We start from the raw sequence: 20,003 nt of genomic DNA on the forward strand, positions 1-20,003 counted from the left end.
CTGTGTGTTTGTTAAATAAATAGTTTTTATCTCTTTCACTTTCCTTCGAGGAAAAAGCTTCTTTTTTCCCGAACCTGGTGGGGGAGGGGTGGATTGTAACCTGCCTTCTCTCAGAGGATATATTTCTAAATTTGGCCAAAGGGGCACACTCTGCGACAGTTTCAAAGTATCCAAGTGGACTTTACTGAACTTCCCCAAGTGCAGAGGTGGAAGTTTTTATTAGTAATAATAGACCATTTAACTCATTGGATAGAAGCCGTTCCCACTGTCAGAGCTACAGCTAATGTGGTATATAAAACCCTTCTGGAACAAATTATTCCCAGGTATGGAATGGTTAATAGAATAGACTCAGATAGAGGGACACATTTTACGTCAAGAGTTTTACAGTAAATAACTCAAGCCTCGGGAATAAAATGGGAATTACATACCCCATGGCATCCACAAAGTTCAGGCTGGGTAGAGAGGATGAACCAGACTTTAAAGAGAACTTTAACAAAACTAATGATTGAAACACAAATGTCATGGGTAAAATGTTTACCTTTGGCCCTGTTGAGGGTCGGAACACAACCCAGGTCAGACCTAGGAGTGTCACCCTATGAGATGATGTTCGGATTATCCTTTCTGACCACCCAACATGAAACTGCTACTTATGAAGTAGGGGAAATGAGTGATAGAAAATATGTCACCACAATTGCAAGAACTCTTGAAAATTTGCGGTTGAAAGGGATAATCCCTCAAACCACACCTTTAGAATTTAAAATCCATAATATCCATCCAGGGGAGCGGGTACTAGTGAAAACATGGAAAGAGCAATCTTTAACTCCACAATGGGAAGGTCCTTTTCAGGTACTACTGACAACTGAGGCAGCGATCCGAACCAGGGAAAGAGGGTGGATCCACGCCAGCCGAATTAAAGGACCTGTGGAAGAACTGAAGGAGTGGACTATAACATCTAATCTGGGTGATATCAAGTTGACTCTTAAAGCGAGGACTGGGTGGTAGTGAACTAGAAAGACCCAAATGATCCAAGGACTGTACCAAGAAGCACATCTAATTGGGAAATAAGGCCAAGCTTATATCAAGTGCTGTCTGGACAAGTTTTGAGGAACCTCCAACACCCCCTTGGGAAGGAATACCTCCACTCCAAACTGGAGGATCAGGACTGTTTCTGTCAAAAAGTCCTCATGTTTTAACCTTAGCCTGTGATTTCTATAAAGAAGAGGATAGACTATATCCTAAATCTCGAGATATCACAACCTCCATCAGTGCCATACCATATGCCCTGTCTGATTCATCCCAATACTGGACATACTAGCTGAGTTAAATGTAAGTGCATAAGTTGTAAAAATTGGTACTGCAGTTCACAAAACCGGCACCCTCATTGTATGGAGTGTCAAATGGCAAATTTATTCCCTATCCAAATAGAACTAGGAATAACCAAGATAATAACTTTGCTCTGTGGATGGGAATTACTAGTGCCTGTTGAGTGGAAGGTACCTGAGGAACGGTGGGAAAATAACAGCGCCAAAAGTGATTTGCCTGGAAAATAGCAAAAAGAGGTAACAAGGAAATAGAGGGCAAGACCGGATTGGCCACTATAACTCACCACTGAGATGATCATATACACCTGCTGTGGGTAGCAACCCCATAGGCATGGGAGGTGGGGGTATAAGACATACCGGACCTCTACTATTCCTCCTCATTTTTTGTCTCTTCCCTTTCAGGATACCAGCAAAATCATGTCGCAAGTGCTACCGAAAGCTTTACATGGAAAGAAACGGAGGTTCCTTTTTTATTACACACACCCACATCAACAGTCACTGTTATAACCCATCCAAACTAGGTACCTGTACACAAAATGGGAAAAAGTTCTGGATTGCAGAAAACTTAGGAACAAGTGGTAATAGGTGGGGAAATGAATGTCCAAAAGGGGAAAGATGGGTTTGTTTCACATTTGCCCTTAATGGTAGAGTCCAAGATTTGGTAAAAGAACAAGTAGTAAACAAAAAGGCAAAGCCAGCACAGCAATCTAACTCTGTGTCAACCCCACGTCAAGATTTGTATACGAAACTTAAACAGCAATTAGAAAAGGAAATAGATATCTCAAGATTTGGGGAAAATCTGTTTGTGGAATTGGGAGAAAGAATAAGTAAGGAACTAAACATAACCAACTGTTGGGTCTGTGGAGGGGCCTTAATGACAGAGGAATGGCCATGGAAAGGCAGTAGCTTAGGCCCAGTTGAACTCCTTAAGTGGAACCAATCAAATATAAGAGGGGAAAACCAACCAGAAGGGTGGATTTTTGTTGGAACCCAATAGATTTTAAGTTCAACGGGGCTAGGAGAAGAATGTCTCTGGTGCACTGGAAAGAATTTTCTTAGCGAAGTAGGAAATACTCCCTGTAAGAGATATAAAGCTAGTAATGGAACTTTTACATGGTGGATCCCAGAGGAACCAACCCTGTATTGGGCCCAGAGAAAAACAAAAGGGAAAAATTGCAAGTATAATAATGAAACCAGACTTTTTCAATGTAATGATACAGACAAGAATCCTTATTTTGGGATCCCAGAAATATCCAAATTTGGGGAGAATATAAATCAACAGAGAAATGATTATTGGAAAGCACCAGATGGCTTATTTTGGATATGTGGGAAAAGAGCATACCCCAAAACTCCCCTCCTGGTGGAAAGGGAGTTGTACTCTGGGGATACAGCCAGGATTTTTCCTTTTACCAGGACCAGATGGAGCTCAATTAGGAGTACCAGTTTACGAGGACCTAAAAAGAAAAAAAAGGGAATTGATTGGGGGATTTCAAAAATGGGGAGATGAAGAATGGCCCCCTGAATGCATACTGGAAACATATGGGTCAGCCACTTGGGCACAAGATTGGAGTTGGGGATATCAAACCCCAATTTACATGCTGAATCGTATTATAAGACTCCAAGCAGTTGTAGAGATAATAATGAACAAAACTGCCCAGGCATTGGAATTGATATCAAGTCAACAAAGCCAAACCAGAGCTGCAGTGTATCAGAACAGGTTGGCTTTAGACTATTTACTAGCTGAAGAAGGGGGTGTCTGGAAAATTTAATACATCAGATTGTTGTTTGAAAATAGATGACAACAGGGATGCCATCCTGGATATAGCCAAGGATATCAGAAAAATAGCCCATGTACCAGTCCAAAAATGGGAATCAATGTTAAAAAGTAGCTGGTGGGATAACATATTGGGAATAGAATGGTGGAAGAAGCTAGGCTTCTTCCTTTTCTGTGCTACAGCTGGTTTGATATTTCTTCCTTGCTTGATCCCATTTTATTTGGTTAATCACCAGCATAGTCCAAGGTATGCAAGTGGTTACAATGCCTATGGACCCCAAATTGGCTACATCTGGAACGGCACAAAAGATAATGTTGTTAAAGAAACAAAATAATATGGAAGATCCCTTTGAAGAAGCAAAATTGATTTGTGAAAAAAATGAGTGAATGATGGAAGTTAGAAAACAAGAATTATTGCTCAAGCCAAATGATTTGTAAAAATAAGAGGGGGGATTGTGATAGCTAAATGTTATAATTTTGGCTTTCTGCAAATGTTAAAATTAATGATGTTAAAGTAGCTTTGTTACTGTAATAGATACATATTATAATGGCTTTCTAAAAATAGATGCTATATGTAAAAGTAGCTTTGTTACAAATATATGCTATATGTATAATGTAGCTTTGTTATAAAGATATAGTTTTGTAACAATAACTAATGCCTTTATTTCTGTCATTAACTAAACTTAGACATAATAGTGAAATAGCTGATATAGTTATGCTTGTGGTAATTGAAGTGTCTGCTTGGTTGGATAACATCCAACCAACATGTGTTGAAGACCCCTGCTACTGACATGCCAACTATCGGCAACTACCATCTGCAGAAACCATGGACCAAAGCCCACTCTGGGGGTGATAATAAAAACTGACTAAAACCACAGCCAAGAAATGCGCATGCTCTAAAGAGGTGGATCCAAGGAGGAGCCATGCTAAACAGTTCCTGGAACATGTAAACTAGTTTGGAGGAAAGTTTGAATATGCATAATTGATTATGAATATGCACTAGGCTGTTTCAATAGGACAGGTATGTAAATAGTGTCTCCGCAATAGCAGGTGTGCTCTTGGCTGAATGCCAAAGCACCCAGTGCTGTGAATTTTGCTTTATTATCTTTGTCCCTTATTGTCCTTTATTAAACCTTTAAATCCTAACAAGAGAGTGAATCTCGTTTTTCACAAACAGACTACAGCAAGAAATTTTTTTTTCTCCTTCCCTCAGATACAGTTCTCATCTCCAAGCAAGAGAACCATGAAATTTTTAGAAAGGATCAAGACAGGTATTGATGCTAGAAGATCAGCACAACAACAAAATCTTCAGACCAAGGCACTTACAGCCTAAAAAAACAAATGGAGATGTTGGAAAACATACCAGTTTAAAAAAATTTTTTTTATAACTTTAGCAAAGTTTGTTCACCTTTGCCCTGGGGGAACTGAAGCTTCTTTCCAGGGCATTGTTTCTCTAGGTGAGGCCTGATGGGCTCAGCATTTCCACAGACTGGGAGTAGCCCAAAAGAGATAAAGGCCATCGATGGAACATCAATCGCTGACTCTGCTTCTGGCAGAGTTGGAGACATCGCCTCCGGAAAAGACTGATAAGAAAATCAAGGAATGAAGATCTAATTAACACCAGAAGCAAGGAAATCCAGATCCAGTAGGAGACCAAATACTAAGAACTACACAACTTGGGACCAATGAACACTGACCCAATTCCTTTCTATCAGTTTTGACTGTATAAAAGATCTGAAAAATCTAATAAAAACCATGTGTCATCAAATGATTCTCTCTGCACACCCGGGCTATGTGTGGATGGGATGATTTCTGTGGTACATCCTGGCCAGAACAACATCCTGGCCAGAATAATGTATTGACTCTCTAACATTAAAAATGTTGGAGGGTTTTGTTTTTCCCGCAGTTTCGGTGAAAGAGAGATTAGGTTTATACTGAATAAGAATATAACAAAGGATCCAAAAAGTATTACCAAGTTTTTTGATGAATTGGCTATTAGGTATGGGACAACAAAAGCACTAAATGTGATTTCTTAATAAATTTTATCCTTACTGTTTTTAGAACACTAGTCAAGCTTCCTAACACTACTATTTATCCAACTGCCATGAAAAGAGTTTATTCTTAACTTACTTACATCCCTACCTTTCAGCTTTGTACATAAATCGAGGGCTGAGGTGAGACTTGGTGATCACAAAGTATCTAAGGATTGGAAAAGGGTTATTAATAAAACTTTGTCCAGATCTCACTGATACTGGTTGTCAATTTTTTTCACGCAAAAACTATTGTAGAAGCAGATTCAAGCCTTCCCCATGTTATAAACATATATTGTAATATTGGCTTCTCGCAAGTATAAAGGTAGATATTATATAATGTTAGAAATGCTCTTTGCTGTGTGGATGTAGTTTTCTCTCTTTTTAGCAAGAATGTTAGCAAGTGTGAGCAAGTAAGATAACCTCCAAGCAAACAGAGAATGAGGCCCAAGAAGCTGCTAATCAACACTCTGTCCAGAGAACAAAAGGGCCCAAAGGCTATTACGCCCAGAGAATGAGCGGCCAGGAGAGTCTGAGAGCCATTAGTTATCACCGCTCTGCCCGGGGGGGCAAAGAGGCCCAAAGCTACAATCAGCCCTGACTGTCTGGAGAATTAAGAGATCCACCCTACCATCGACTCTTACCTAGCAAGCCCAACCCCAAGAATCAAAAGAAATAAAACCGCAAGGCAGAAGACTACGCATGCTCTAAAAAGGCGGAACCAAGGAGTGGCCATGCAGAACAGCTCCGGGAAAAGTTTGAATATGAATAAAGAACAGACAGTAAAAATGGTATAAAAAGGACTCACCTCTAGCATCAGGTGTGCTCTTGGCAGAGCGCCAAGGCACCCGGCCGTTACCCCTTTGCTTTATTTTATGTGTCTCTTATTGTCTTTATATTAAACCCTTTAAATTCTCACAGGAGAGTGAATCTCGTTTTTCACAATTGGGGGCCTCGCCCGGGTTCTACACCTTGCCTCTGAAAAGCGCGGGGGGATTCAAAAAGTGAGGGTAAGGTGCCCCCTCGCCCATGTTGGCAGAGTCCTTGCTTAGCATCCTCTGGCACGGTTTGGTGGCAGCAGGGCAACACCCGGAGGACAAGAAAGACACAAAAATAAAGCAAATGAAAGAGAGTGCTCTTGACAAAAATCCCACTGACACTGGAAAAGAAACAGGACTGGTAAGTATTGTCCAAAGAAAAAGGGGGTGGTTATGGGAGATGAGTGTATGTGAATGAGACGCAGACTGGTTACCCTCAGATCTGCGAAGCGAGTGTGGCAGTCTCTGAGTGCTGCGGTTCCGTCTTGTTCGCGAGAACAGCGGCCAGCGAGGAGACGAAGCGACAGATAAAAAGAGTGAAAGAATCTCCCGGGGTGACTGGGACGGGGTCCCAGGGAAGGGGTTGCAAAGTGGGAGCTACCCCTCCATATGCTGTGTTGAGGAAAACTCCAAGAGCACCCAGGGTCTAAAGGTACCCCAAGAGAATTTGGGGTTGGATGCTAGCAGTGCTGGGTAGAGGGAAATCCAAGAACACCCAGAATCCTAAGGATTATATAATACCCATGGGTGGATACTAACAAGTGACTTGAAAAAGGTACCTTATTATTCTGTTGTGAGTAAGAATGAGTGAGTGAACAAATATTAAAAAAAAAAAAAAAAAGAGTGAATGTGTGAATGAAAGACTGTGTAATTAGAAGTTACCTTTGTTTTTGGGGAAGGTGGGCTATAAAATTTTTTTTTTGTTTTTTGTACTGTGAAAGGGTGGGTAGTATTTTACAGCAGTGAAGTTGGTGTTTTAAAGGAATGAGTTAGTATTTCAAAGGGGGGGATAAATTGATATTTTGAAAAGAGTAAGTTGGAATAGAGAACTCCTGGAAAAATGGGACAACAACCTAGTAAATTAAGTTCAAAGGATAAAAGGGTACCAGAGGATATACCCCAAGACAGTCCCCTCGGGGTCAAACCCGCGAACTGGGAAACTGATCCTTCTACAAAAGGAAAAAATAAAGTAAAAATTATTCAGTTCTGCATGAAAGAGTGGGTAAAAAAGGAAATCAGACCTGATCATGTGTTCTGGCCAAAATATGGGTCTGATGAGGCATGGATTTGCCAGGCTCTAAATGTATTTGTAAATTCAAAAGAGCCATCTCACCCTGAGGAGAAAGAATATGCTTCTTGCTGGACAGGAATTACAAAACCTCTGGGAACCAAAGTCTTTAAAATATCAGAAACCCCAGAGGAGAAGCAAACAGAAGAGAAAAAAGGGTGGGACCCTTTAGAGGTATTGCCTCCGCTGCCAGTTCCAGAGGCTGCCCTACCCCCCGGCTCCGGGGTTTCCTCCGCCAGCCATCCCTCCGCCCACACCGGGGGCCTTTCCCCCGGCAGCCCTCCCGCCCCAATGGAGCTGGGGGGGAGCCCTGCCCCCGCCCATGCCGGGGATCCCACCCTTACCATATATCTCGGGAATCCCCGCACCCTCAATTGAATCAAGGGAAACGTCACACGTCCCGGCTTCAGCCCCCACCTCTCCTGCCTTCAGAAACCCGGCTTCAGCGCCGGACCCCGCCTCCTGCGCTCCAGAATATTTGGCTTCACTGCCAGACCCCACCCCCACCCTCTGCACCACAGAATATTCGGCTTCAGCGCCAGACTCTGAATCTGCCCCTCCTCCCCAGGGGAGTTCGGTGCTTTCTTCCCAAATAAACCCTCTTCTTAACGAAGGAGCACCATACCAGAATACAAGAGGTGCCATTAAGGCTCAGAGGCAGCCCAACAATCCCTCCATTGCTAAACAAACAGAGGGAAGCCGAGAAATTCATTTATTACCATTAAGAGAAGTGCCTATGGGAGGAGCGGGAACCGGCTTTGTGAATGCCCCTCTAACCTCTACAGAGGTTAGGAATTTCAAAAAAGAACTTAAAGGATTATTAGAAGACCCCATAGGTACAGCTGAACAGTTGGACCAGTTCTTAGGTCCCAACATTTTCACTTGGGAAGAAATGCAATCAATAATGAAAATAATATTCTCCCAAGAGGAAAGAGAAATGATTAGAATTGCTGGAATAAAAATTTGGGAAAGAGAAAATCAACAAGGTCCACCCGGGGATCAGAAAATGCCCATTACACCTCCTAACTGGAACCAAAATGATGAAGCTGGGAGGGGACATATGAATGATTATCGTAATTTGATAATCAAGGGAATAAAAGAGGGGGCACCCCGAGGACAAAATGTCAGAAAGGCCTTTGAGGGGCAGCAAGGGAAGGAAGAAACCCCAACTGAGTGGCTGGAGAGGCTCCGAAAGAATATGAAACAATATTCTGGGATAGACCCGGAGTCCCTAGAAGGGCAAGCCCTGCTAAGAGTTAACTTTGGCACTCATGCCTGGTCAGATATTAGGAAAAAATAGAAGACTGGTACGAGAAACCATTACAAGACCTAGTAAGGGAAGCTCAGAAGATATATATGTCCGGAGGGATGAAGAAAAAGCCAAAGTGGAAGTAAAGATCATGATAGCCACTATGCGAGAGAGTACCTTCCAAAAAAATCTAAATCAAAAGCCCTCAGGTACCACTCCTAAACATTCGAGATTCAGAAATGGTAGAAAAGAGAAAAATAAAACCTCAGCACGGTCAAGATTCCAAGAACAACCCAGGGATGCCTGTTTCTATTGCAAGGAAGAGGGGCATTATAAAAGGGAATGCCCCCACCTGAGGAGGGATCTGAAAATATTTCAAGAGACACACACAGAAGAAAAATAGGGAAGTCATGGGCTCTATTTTTTGGGGTATAAATACCATCTGGAGCCTTTGATAACGTTAAAAGTAGGCCCCCAAGAGGAAGTATTAGAATTTATAGTTGACACTGGGGCAGAAAGGACTTGTGTGATGAATATTCCAAAAGGGTGTGATGTAAGTAATGATATGATGAAAGTAACAGGAGCAAAGGGGGAAGGATTTAAGGTCCCTGTCATTAAAAATGTGGTCATTGAAGGGGAAACAAAAATAGGGACAGGGGATGTTTTGTTAGTTCCTGGGGCTGGCAGCAATTTATTGGGAAGGGATTTACAGATCCAGCTGGGGATTGGAGTCATACCAGAAGAAGGGGAAATGATGGCCAAAGTGTTAAAACTCAGCCAAGATGAGAAAAAAAATTAACAGAGAGGTTTGGGCTGGGGAAGGGAATAGGGGTGGACTAGATATTGACCCCATAAGGGTCACCATTGAAAAAGAAGAATGTCCCATTCATGTACGTCAGTACCTGTACCGGTTTGGCCAAATTTAGAAATATATCCTCTGAGAGAAGGTACAACCACCCCTCCCCCACCAGGTTCGGGAAAAAAAATAAATTTTCCTTGAAGGAAAGTGAAAAAGATAAAACTATTTATTTAACAAACACACGGGAAAGGAAAATGAGGTGAAATGGTAAAATCTTTCACTGTGGAGGAAAAACCTGGGAAAGCATTAGAGTCCTCCCTTTGGTCTCCTCGGAGCTGAGGCTTGGCCTGGGGCCAGGCCCTCTGTGCCCAATGAAAAGTCCTCCCGATGTGCTCTGAGGTTGAAAGCAGTCCAGTAGCAAAGGGAGAAAATCCGGAATTCTAGAGAAGGAAAAGCAAAGTCCAACTCTCAGTCTCTCTCCAGAGAACCAGAAACTGAAAACAACTGGCCAAAAGCTGACTGGAACACAGCAAGCCGGGTGCTTCCTCGCTCCCCTGCCGCAGCTGGGGAAAAAAAACCTCCTATCTTTATGTGACCTTGAACAAGCTGCAAACTGCTTTGAGAAAGTTTTGCTCAGTTTTTTTTTCTTCTCCCTCTCAGGCTCAGTTTAGAGGCATAGAAAGGCACAAAAATTAATTTCTGGGCATAGGCAGCGATATGGGATACACATCATAACGTCACCCCAAGACAGTACCCTATATCTTTAGAAGGGAGAAAAGGCGTAAAACCAGTAATAGAAGAATTAATAAAGGATGGGACACTGGAACCTTGTAAATCCCCTCATAATACCCCTATTCTCCCAGTAAAGAAATCTGATGGAAATTATAGATTAGTGCAAGATTTAAGAGAAGTAAACAAAAGAACACGGGCCTGCTACCCTATGGTTCCTAATCCCTACACTCTTTTAAGCAAAATTCCACCTCAACATCAGTGGTTTAGCGTGGTGGATCTTAAAGATGCCTTTTGGGCCTGCCCACTGGCAGAGGAAAGCCGGAATATTTTTGCCTTTGAATGGGAAGATCCAAACACTGGGAAAAAGAACCAATTGAGGTGGACTAAACTGCCACAGGGGTATTGTGAGGCCCCAAATTTATTTGGGCAAGCCTTGGGAGAAATATTACAAACCTTCCCCACTCCCCCAAGAATACAAATTATCCAAAATGTAGATGATCTTCTAATATCAGGAGAAGTTGAAATTAAAGTTAAAGAAGCTACTATAAAGCTTCTAAATTTTCTTGGGGAAAAGGGACTAAGGGCATCAAAAAAGAAATTACAGTTTGTGGAATCAGAAGTAAAATATCTCGTCCACCTGATAAGCAAAAGTAGCTGAAAACCAAGTCCTGAAAGAATTACAGGGATTTTATCCCTCCCTCCTCCCTCTTCAAAAAAGGAGGTTAGAAGACTGAAGGAGGTTAGAAGACTGGGATACTGCAGACTATGGATTGAAGGATATACACAAGCAGTAAAATTTTTATATGAAAAATTAACAGGGGGAGACAATATACAATGGACCACAAATGATGATGACAAATTAGAAAAACTGAAATTGAAATTAGCCTCGGTACCAGCTCTAAGCTTACCCTCATTAGAAAAACCCTTTCATTTATATGTGAATGCAAAAAATGGAGTAGCTCATGGTGTTTTAGTCCAGGAATGGGGAGGGGTGAAAAGACCAATAGCTTATTTATCTAAATTATTGGACCCAGTAAGCCGTGGCTGGCCGGTATGCATTCAAGCCATAGCAGCTACTGCTATTTTGGTGGAGGAGAGCCATAAGCTCACCTTTGGAAGTAAACTGATTGTATACACACCCCATGCGGTCTGAAATGTGCTAAATCAAAAAGCTGAAAAATGGTTAACAGACTCCAGGATATTAAAATATGAAGCAATTCTAATTGACAATAATGATCTAACTATAGAAACAAGCAAAAGCCTCAATCCGGCCCAATTCCTGTATGGGGAACCAAAAGATGACCTGGCACATGATTGCTTGGAAATTATTCAATACCAAACAAAAGTTCGGGAAGATCTAGCAGAACAAGCCCTCTTAGAAGGGGAAAGAATATATGTTGATGGTTCATCCAGATGCTTGCAAGGAAAAAGAATGTCAGGATATACCTTAGTCGATGGGATAAATATGCAGACCATCGAAAAAGGAAAACTACCTTCAAATTGGTCAGCGCAATCTTGTGAATTATACGCTCTAAAAAGAGCACTGGAGCCTTTAGCACACAAAAAGGGGACCATCTATACTGATTCAAAGTATGCCTTTGGGGTAATACATACTTTTGGAAAGATCTGGGAAGAAAGGGGTTTACTAAATTCAAAGGGGAAGGAACTGATACATGAAGGCCTGATTTCAGAAGTTTTGGAGGCATTAAAATTGCCTGAAGAAATAGCCGTAATGCATATCAAAGGACACCAAAAAGGGATGACCCCAGAAATAAGAGGGAATAATCTAGCAGACCAAGAAGCCAAAGATGCAGCAGAAAATGGGACTAAACGAATTATGTTAATCTTGACCCCAGAGAGGGAAGAATTGGAAATCCCCAAATTTAGTAAAGAAGAAGAAAAGGGATTATCTAAGGGGGAGAACAAGATCAATCTGGAAAATGGAAACTCCCTGATAGGAGACAGTTACTTAATAAGCCACTCACTAAGAGAATATTAGAAGATATGCATCAAAAAACTCATTGGGGTACTCAAGCTTTGTGTGATCATTTTCTAAGAAATTATGGGTGTATTGAAATCTTTGGGGTAGCAAAACAAATAACTGGGAACTGTATAACTTTCCAAAGAGTGAATAGGAAAATAATGAGGAAAACAACATTAGGAGGCCGTGAGTTAGCTCTGTGACCATTCCAAAGTATCCAAGTAGGTTTCACTGAACTTCCTCAAGTACAGAGATGGAAGTTCCTATTAGTAATAGTAGACCATCTAACTCATTGGGTAGAAGCAGGTCCTGCTACTAGAGCTACAGCTAACGTAGTATGCAAAACCCTTCTAGAACAAATTATTCCCAGATATGGAATGGTTAATAAAATAGACTCAGATAGAGGAACACATTTTACATCCAAAGTCTTACAACAAATAACTCAAGCCTTGGGGATAAAATGGGAATTACATACCCCCTGGCACCCACAAAGTTCAGGCCGAGTAGAAAGAATGAACCAGACTTTGAAAAGAACTTTGACAAAATTAATGATTGAAACTCAAATTGGTAATGCACTTATAATCCTTTAGACATAAAGCATTGACCAAGTCTGGAGCTAGGATTGGATCTGGTCACACCTGGGCTCCTCCCTGAGAAGGAGTTTAGAAAGCAAGGGGGTCCTTTCTGCACCTTGTGACTCAACAGAAAGGTCTCCCTGACAATTCTGTCTGACTCTGTCCTCTATGCAGAAAATAAGTAAGTGTACCTTGCCATCAAATCTTGTTAAACCACTGTTGCATTTACCTTTGAACTCTGTTAACTCACTATTTATATATTGTTGCTTCTTTCTTAAGAGTGAAGTGCATCACTCCATTTGCAACAAAACTAAAGACCTCCATGCAGTTATCATATAAAACAAGGGTATGAAATACATAGATCAAGGAGATATAGTTGAACAAACTACCCAAAACACTGTTATGGAATATATCTCAGGTTCACCAAACACAATTTCTCACATTTCAATAAAATTTGTGTCGTTTCCTGCTGTAAAAATATATTTTGTTAAAAATCTCTGCCACCTCCCATTTAACAGGAGAAAAAAAACCCAAAACAGGCTGCTTACTCATTCTCATGCCCTTTGTCCTAAATTAGGGGTTCCTGCCACCACAACTATGTCAGTTACAAATTTCACCCTCCTTCACTCCTGAACAATTTCACCAAATAGGCAGACTGGCAATATGTGGCAGTAGTTTCTAACCACTAGTGAAATGCGATAGAGAGCATTATAGACTAAGCATACTGCAGAATCCTAGCAAACATCCATTAGTCCAGCTCATATCTCTGCAGAGCACATAAAAAAAAAATGGGGATACAGTGCAGGCACATACCAGACTCATTAGACAGGAGAACTGTAGAGCCACTACAGACAGAATCAGGTGCATTTCTGAACTGCGGTGCTAAACCAGGAAGCAGTTGTGGTGAGAAAAGCCATGGACCAAAAAGATAAGGCAAGTAGACAGACCTAGACTTTTTTTGTTTCCATGCCAGATGTATAAAATGCTGGAAACAATTAGAACTGACAAAGCTTTAAAACAAAACAAACAACAAGAAAGTCCCAAGTCTCCAACTCAAACACTGGAAGCCTTATCACAGAATATAATGAGTTGGATGGGACCCACAAGGATCATTGAGTCCAACTCCTGGCACTGCACAGGACATCCCAACAATCTCACCCCGTGCCTGAGAACGTTGTCCAAACGCTTCTTGAGCTCTGGCAGCCTTGGTGCCGTGACCACTTCCCTGGGGAGCCTGTTTCAGTGCCCAACCACCCTCTGGGTGAAGAACCTTTTCCTAATAGCTAACCTAAACCTCCCCTGACACAGCTTCAGCCATTCCCTCAGGTCCTGTTACTGGTCACCAGAAAAGAGATCAGTGCCTGCCCCTCCTCTTCCCCTCACGAAAAACTTGTAGACTGTGATGAAGTCTCCTCTCAGTCTCCTCCAGGCTGAACAAGCCAAGTGACCTCAGCCACTCTTCATACAGCTTCCCCTCAAGGCCCTTCATCATCTTCATTGCCCTCCTTTGGACACTCTAATATTTAATATCTCTCTTATATTTTGGTACCCAAAACTGCACCCAGGACTTGAGGTGAGGACACCCCAGTGCAGAGCAGAATGGGACAATCACCTCCCTTGACTGGCTGGCGATGCTGTGTCTGATGCACCCCAGGACACAGTTGGTGCTCCTGGCTGCCAGGGCACTGCTGGCTCATATTCAACTTGCCATCAACCAGGACCCTCAGGTCCCTTTCTGTGGCACTGCTTTCCAGCATCTCGTTCCCCAGACTGTCTGTACATCCAGGGTTGCCCCCTCCCAGGTGCAGAATCTGGCACTTGCCCCTGTAAAACTTCATATGGTTGGTGATTTCACAGTCCTCTAATGATCCAACCTGACTTTCTTCATATACTAGAACTTCATATAATGTCTCCTCCACTGCTCCTGCTAACACAGTGGAACAGTAGTAATTTCCTTTACAAATGTCTCCAACTTGGCCTTACCAGGTCATCAAGAAAACAAAGGATACGGAGGTCTGGAATAAACTGATTACACAAAAATTAATTCAAGTGATCACTCCTGCTCCATTATAAAGATGGTCCTTTATCCTGAATTTCTTCTAGCTTCACTTTCATTTATCAGATCTTTCTAGCATGTTTTGTTTACTATAAACAGGTCAAATCAGAAAAAATGAGCCTGATTATTAAAGTACAGATTCCTAGAAGGACTGTGGCATATAAGGTACTATGCACTCACATTTAATTGCTGTGATTTTTTGAGACTGTTTTCATTTATTTTTCCAATGGTTTAAGTAGTTCCAACTAGAGGAAATGCATTTAGTATCACATTTTTAATATATTTAACTATAAATACTATAACATTTTTGTGAATCATAATCAAGTGTAAAAACATGTAATCCTACCTTTTATTTTCCCACATCCACACCCATTACAGATTATAGGAGGAATGTGGCTCTTTGCTAGACTCACTCCACTAAGTCTATGTCTTTCTTGTGCCAGGGAGCCTATAACTGGACACAGCACTCAACATGTGGCCTCACCAGTGCTAAGTAGAGAAGGATGAACTCTCCTCAACCTGCTGGCAACACTCTTCCTAACATAGCCCAGGGTGCTGTTGGCCACCTTTTTTGTGAGGATGCATTGCTGGCTCATGGTCAGCTTGCTGCCCAACAGGACCCCCAGGTGTTTCTCTGCTGAGCTGCTTACCAGCTGGTCAGGTTCCAGCCTGTAGTGGCATATGCAGTACTACTCCCCAGACGTAGGACTTCACATTTTCCCCTTTACTGAACTTCATGAGGATCCTCTGTCCAGGTTCCTCTGAATGGCAACACAAATATCTATTGTATCAGCCACTCCTCCCCATTTTGCATTATCTGCAAACTTGCTGAGGGTAAATTCTTCCCTATGTCCAGGTGTCGTAGGTTAGCAAGCAAAGTCCCGGAAGGGATGTCCTTGCTAAGGGGTGCTTACAGTTTCCTCTGGGACCTGACAGAACCTATCAGCTGGCCAGTTTGAATATGGACAATTCTTTAAGCCACTTAAAGTTGTGACCGCCTCTGTGATACACACTTAAGAATAGACAAACTCCCCCCAAGCTCTCTCTCGTTTCTGGCGCTGGGACAGGTGGCTGCAGACCCCGTGCGGGGGCCAGCGGGCCCGGCCATCCTGGAGTCTGTGGACCTGTTCCAGTCGTGGAATTCCCCCCCCCCCCCCCCCCGCCCCACTGCCTTGCTGTGGGCAGCCGGAGCGGCTTGGCTCTCCCCCCTCTCCACTGTGATAAGAAAAATTCAACATTCCAGCTGCAAAGCTGCAAGGCCAAGGTGAGATTAACCCTTTTATTGCTGTGAAGAGCTGAAAACCTGAGGGAAGAGAGAGAGGAGATGCTTAAAGCTGAAATTCTGTTGTGAAGCTATGATATATCAGAGTATCCCGTTGTAATTTCATGAAGATATGGGGGGTGGAGTGTTTAACTCGTAAGCAATAGGCAGATGCTGATGCAGCTGTAATTTCATGAGAAATTTGGACAGGGAGAGATGAACCAGATGAGGACTTTTGCTCCAAACGGGAGAGGAGAAAACCTCAGTCCCTAGAGATGGACCAGATGAGGACTTTTGCTCCAAATGGGAAAGGAGAAAACCTCAGTTCCTAGAGATGCTCCCAGAGATAGTCCTAACGATGAAGATGAGGAAGACCCTGTGCTCCCAGGGAAGGAGAAGGGCCTCTGTTTTTTGTTTCTGAACAGCTCAACCTTAAAATTGTACCCCAAAAAACTTCAAGAGTGGACCCTCGAAAGCAGTTGCGGGAAAAGCTGCAAGTCGGGGGAAGGGACTCACATTGCGAGCAGAGAGACTCCTCTTCCTAAATGGACTGAACAATATTTGGAAGTGGGTGGCTGTCTCGTTGTGATAATGTTTTCATAGCATGAGCAAGAAGAGACTTCTCTTTCTAAATGGACTGAACAAGGTTATTATGGAAGTGGTAAACAGACTGAACATCTTAAGTGTTGTCTTTTTACATTGTCAGTGGGAGAAGGGAGGAAGGTGGGAGGAGGAGGAGAGTTCTGAAGGTGGTATAATATTTTTTTTTTCCTTCTTTTAGGTCTGTTAATAAACTTCTTTATATTCTTTCAAATTTGGTGCCTGCTTTGCATTTCTCCTAATTCTTATCTCACAGAAGATAAACAGTAATGAGTATTTTGGGCCAAACCACTACACCAGGTCATTAATGAAGATGTTAAATAGTACTGCATCCAGTATTGAACCCTGGAGGTACAACACTAATGACTTCCTTCAAATGGCTTTTGTGCCACTGATCACAACCCTGACAGGTTGGGCCTGGCCATTCAGCCAGTTTTTTATATACCTCATTGTTCACTTCTCTAACACATACTTTGTCAGCTTCTCTATGAGTATGTCTGGGAAGACAGTGTCAAAAGCCTTACTGAAGTCAAGATAACCAACATCCATTGCTTCCTTCATCTACCAAGCTAGTCAACTTGCTTTAGAGATCTACTAGATTGGTTAAGAATGATTTCCCCTTCATAAAACCATGCTGACTGCTCCCACTTACCTTCTTGTCCTTCATATGTTTGGAAATGGCTTCCAGGATTACTTGCTCTATTCACCTTCCCATGGACCAAAGTGAGATTGACCAACGTGTAGTTCCCTGGATCCTCCTTACGCTTCTTGATGACAGGATTGACATTTGCTCTCTTCTAGTACTCAAGAACCTCTCCCAATTCCCATGACCTCTCAAAGATACTCAAGAATGGCCTTGCAATTACATCAGCCAGCTCCCTCTGCACACATGGGTGCATCCTGTCAGGCCCCGTGAACTTATGTAAATCTAACTGTTCCCTAACCTGATCCTCTTCCATCGAGGGTAGAGAAAAAAGCACAGCAGAACTTTAAGATGACAAGGATATGAGATCAAAGACCATCCCCACCCAATTTTAAGGGCATGTTCTTTAACTTGTTTAACCAGTATTTAGCTGGCAAAGACAGCCCCGCTGATATTGAACAGATCCAACTCCAGGAAGGTCTCTTCAGTATATGAAATAAAAATATTTCCCTAGCCCAGAAAGCTGTCTTCAATATTGTGGTGGTACATCCTCTCCACCCTGTCCCCCCCCCCTCCCCCCAGGCCACACTATGATCTGAGACAGATTTCATTACTGTTGGCAAAATACATTTGATAACACTACTTGCCTGAACTACCTACACTAATTTGTCTAACACATTTTAAAATGATGCTAAAACTTCGAAAAAATCCCTGTCAGCTGAACCCATGTCACCAGAAACTAGACACAAGGAAAAATAGTTCTGCATTTTCAGCTCCTATACTTCTCACACTGTGGATAGCCTAAATTATTTTACAGGAAGCAGTTTCCATGACATTAGGTATTTCAGAGATTGGTAGAAGACTGAAATAAAAGGTAATATAAACTCAAATAGGTAGGAATACTTGAAGTTTGTAAGCAGAGTAGTAAAGTTATTAACAGAAAAAAAGTGAGTTTCAAGACATGAATTCCCAAAGTTAGAAAGGAAATACAAATTCAAATTTCTTGATGTTCCCTGAAGACCATTTAGAACTTCAGTCTACTGATTTGCTTAGAGAAATCCATGAACAGAATGTTCATGCTTTTGCATGTGGATATATGTATATATGTAGTTTTCAGAAAATCTAAAATTAACATGTATGCATATCTAAGCAGAACATACCCTATTCTTTTACCTAATGCCTCACAGATTATTATTAGCATAAGAACAGCATACCATAAACTGCATGTGGAACCTTAACTCCACCCCTCAACTACACAGTTGTTTGATAACACCCCCCATCATAATTTTTAGTATAAAATTCAAAAATGGGGTAAAAGAAGGTTGTAAGGCATCATAATTAAAATAGAGTGTTCTTAAGACAATGGAAAAATAAAATATTATTTATGACTCAGTGTCTCAAGTCTGTTGCTACTGCTGATTTGCTTGCTTGGTAATGAGCTACGGCAAGTGTATCACATCCTTATTAAGTCAGGAAGACAAACCAAGCATATATGAATTTCAGAGGGGCCCACTAAGCAAGTCTGCATGACATCTTAGAAAAGAGCAGCCATCTACAAGAAGGGAAGGGAGACACAAAATTTTCTATGAGGGAATTAAAATTGAATGTATACCAGATATGCCAAATACCAATTGTACTTCATTTCACTACAGCAAAAAGAGAAAACTACTTGCCAAGGTCTTTTTTTTTTTTTTTCCCTGAAGAAGCATCAGCAGCAGGCAAAGTTCTCATTAAAACTGAACAACTCTGGAATAACAGGGCTACAGAATAAATTGATCCTTCAGTTCTCCCATCTGGGGCAGCTTCAAATATTTACTTCATCTACTTACCATCAGCCACAGAACTACAAAGTTTTGCTCTGAATTAGGCAAAGAAACTGTGGGAGACAGAGGAGTAGAAACTCCTGCAATTAAAGAAGGCTTTGATTTACAACCCTGGAAGAGACTAGGTCTGGCTTAATTGACAGAGATTTGTGGACTTTAAGCAAAAGGATTACAAACTTGTGTTCCTATCATGATAAGTAAAATTGTACACTGGGTGTTTTGGTGAAGGGTTTTAAAATATAATAGTGTGATTTTATATAGTTTAAGTTAAGAATGTAGATGGTGTAAGAGAGACATCTGTGTGTACGTGACATGAGAAGTTATTGGTCAAGACATAGCTGCATTGCAGTGAGAAGTACCACAGGTGATAAGTCATAAATCTAAAACAAAGTGTCGTTCTAAGTATCTATTGGATTAGAAAGTTATAAATTATGATGTAACCCTAAATCTTGTGACTAGTCTCCATTACTCGGAGGTGTTGTAAAATCTCAAGCCTTGGCTGATGCGTTTGTTATTTTAAACAATAAATTCGTGTAATTGCATAGTCCCATCCCTTAAATTTATTTTCCTCCGACACGTGAAAGCGCGAGAAACGGGCAAGTGGTGCCCGGTGTGCGGCGGATTTATGGTGCAGAGGTCGGAGTAGGATGAAGAGGATTCCCCCGGTAGACGTGAGTTAGCCGAACCCTGAAACTAAGGGTGATCCGGAAAGAGCCAAAGCTGAAAGGAAGCTTAACGGAGGGTCGCGGGCCGATTTCTCCCAAGCACGCTGGTAGGAAAACTGTCTTCAACGTTGAGTGAAGGCAGGGGCCGGGGAAGTTAAGAGATGGGTGAGAATATTTCAAAAGAACAGAGGGATGTTTATAATAAGTTAGATGCCTTGCTGAAGTTACATTCTGAGCCTCTTCCCAGCAAAGAAGTGAAAGATTTATTGCTTTGGGTTTTCCATAATTCCCCTGATGTTGACTTTGACCTTCTTCTTACTAAATCAGTTTGGGATGATATTGCAACTAGACTTTACGATCTCGCTTCAAAACGCAATAAGGCGGCGG

The 20,003-nt window shown here is 41.9% G+C and overlaps 1 protein-coding gene across 15 annotated transcripts in view; it reads right to left on the bottom strand.

Annotated features, from left to right (window-relative positions):
* LOC138102701 (vasculin-like) overlaps positions 1–20,003 on the bottom strand; it is a 147,369-nt gene that overhangs the window by 114,002 nt on the left and 13,364 nt on the right. Inside the window, exons 1-2 of one of the 15 annotated variants that reach the window (XM_069000454.1) lie at positions 7,577–7,621; positions 2,665–2,776 (exon numbers count right to left, since the gene is read on the bottom strand). The exons of 12 other annotated variants lie outside the window; for them this stretch is intronic. The gene's annotated coding sequence lies outside the window, so the exon portion shown is untranslated. Of the gene's footprint in view, positions 1–2,664; positions 2,777–7,576; positions 7,657–20,003 lie in introns of those variants that run through there. 2 more of the 15 variants (XM_069000445.1, XM_069000453.1) reach the window with 2 other exon arrangements.

This window comes from Aphelocoma coerulescens (genome assembly GCF_041296385.1).
Source record: "Aphelocoma coerulescens isolate FSJ_1873_10779 chromosome W unlocalized genomic scaffold, UR_Acoe_1.0 ChrW_unloc_scaf_1, whole genome shotgun sequence".
NCBI classification, from domain to species: Eukaryota; Metazoa; Chordata; class Aves; order Passeriformes; family Corvidae; genus Aphelocoma; species Aphelocoma coerulescens.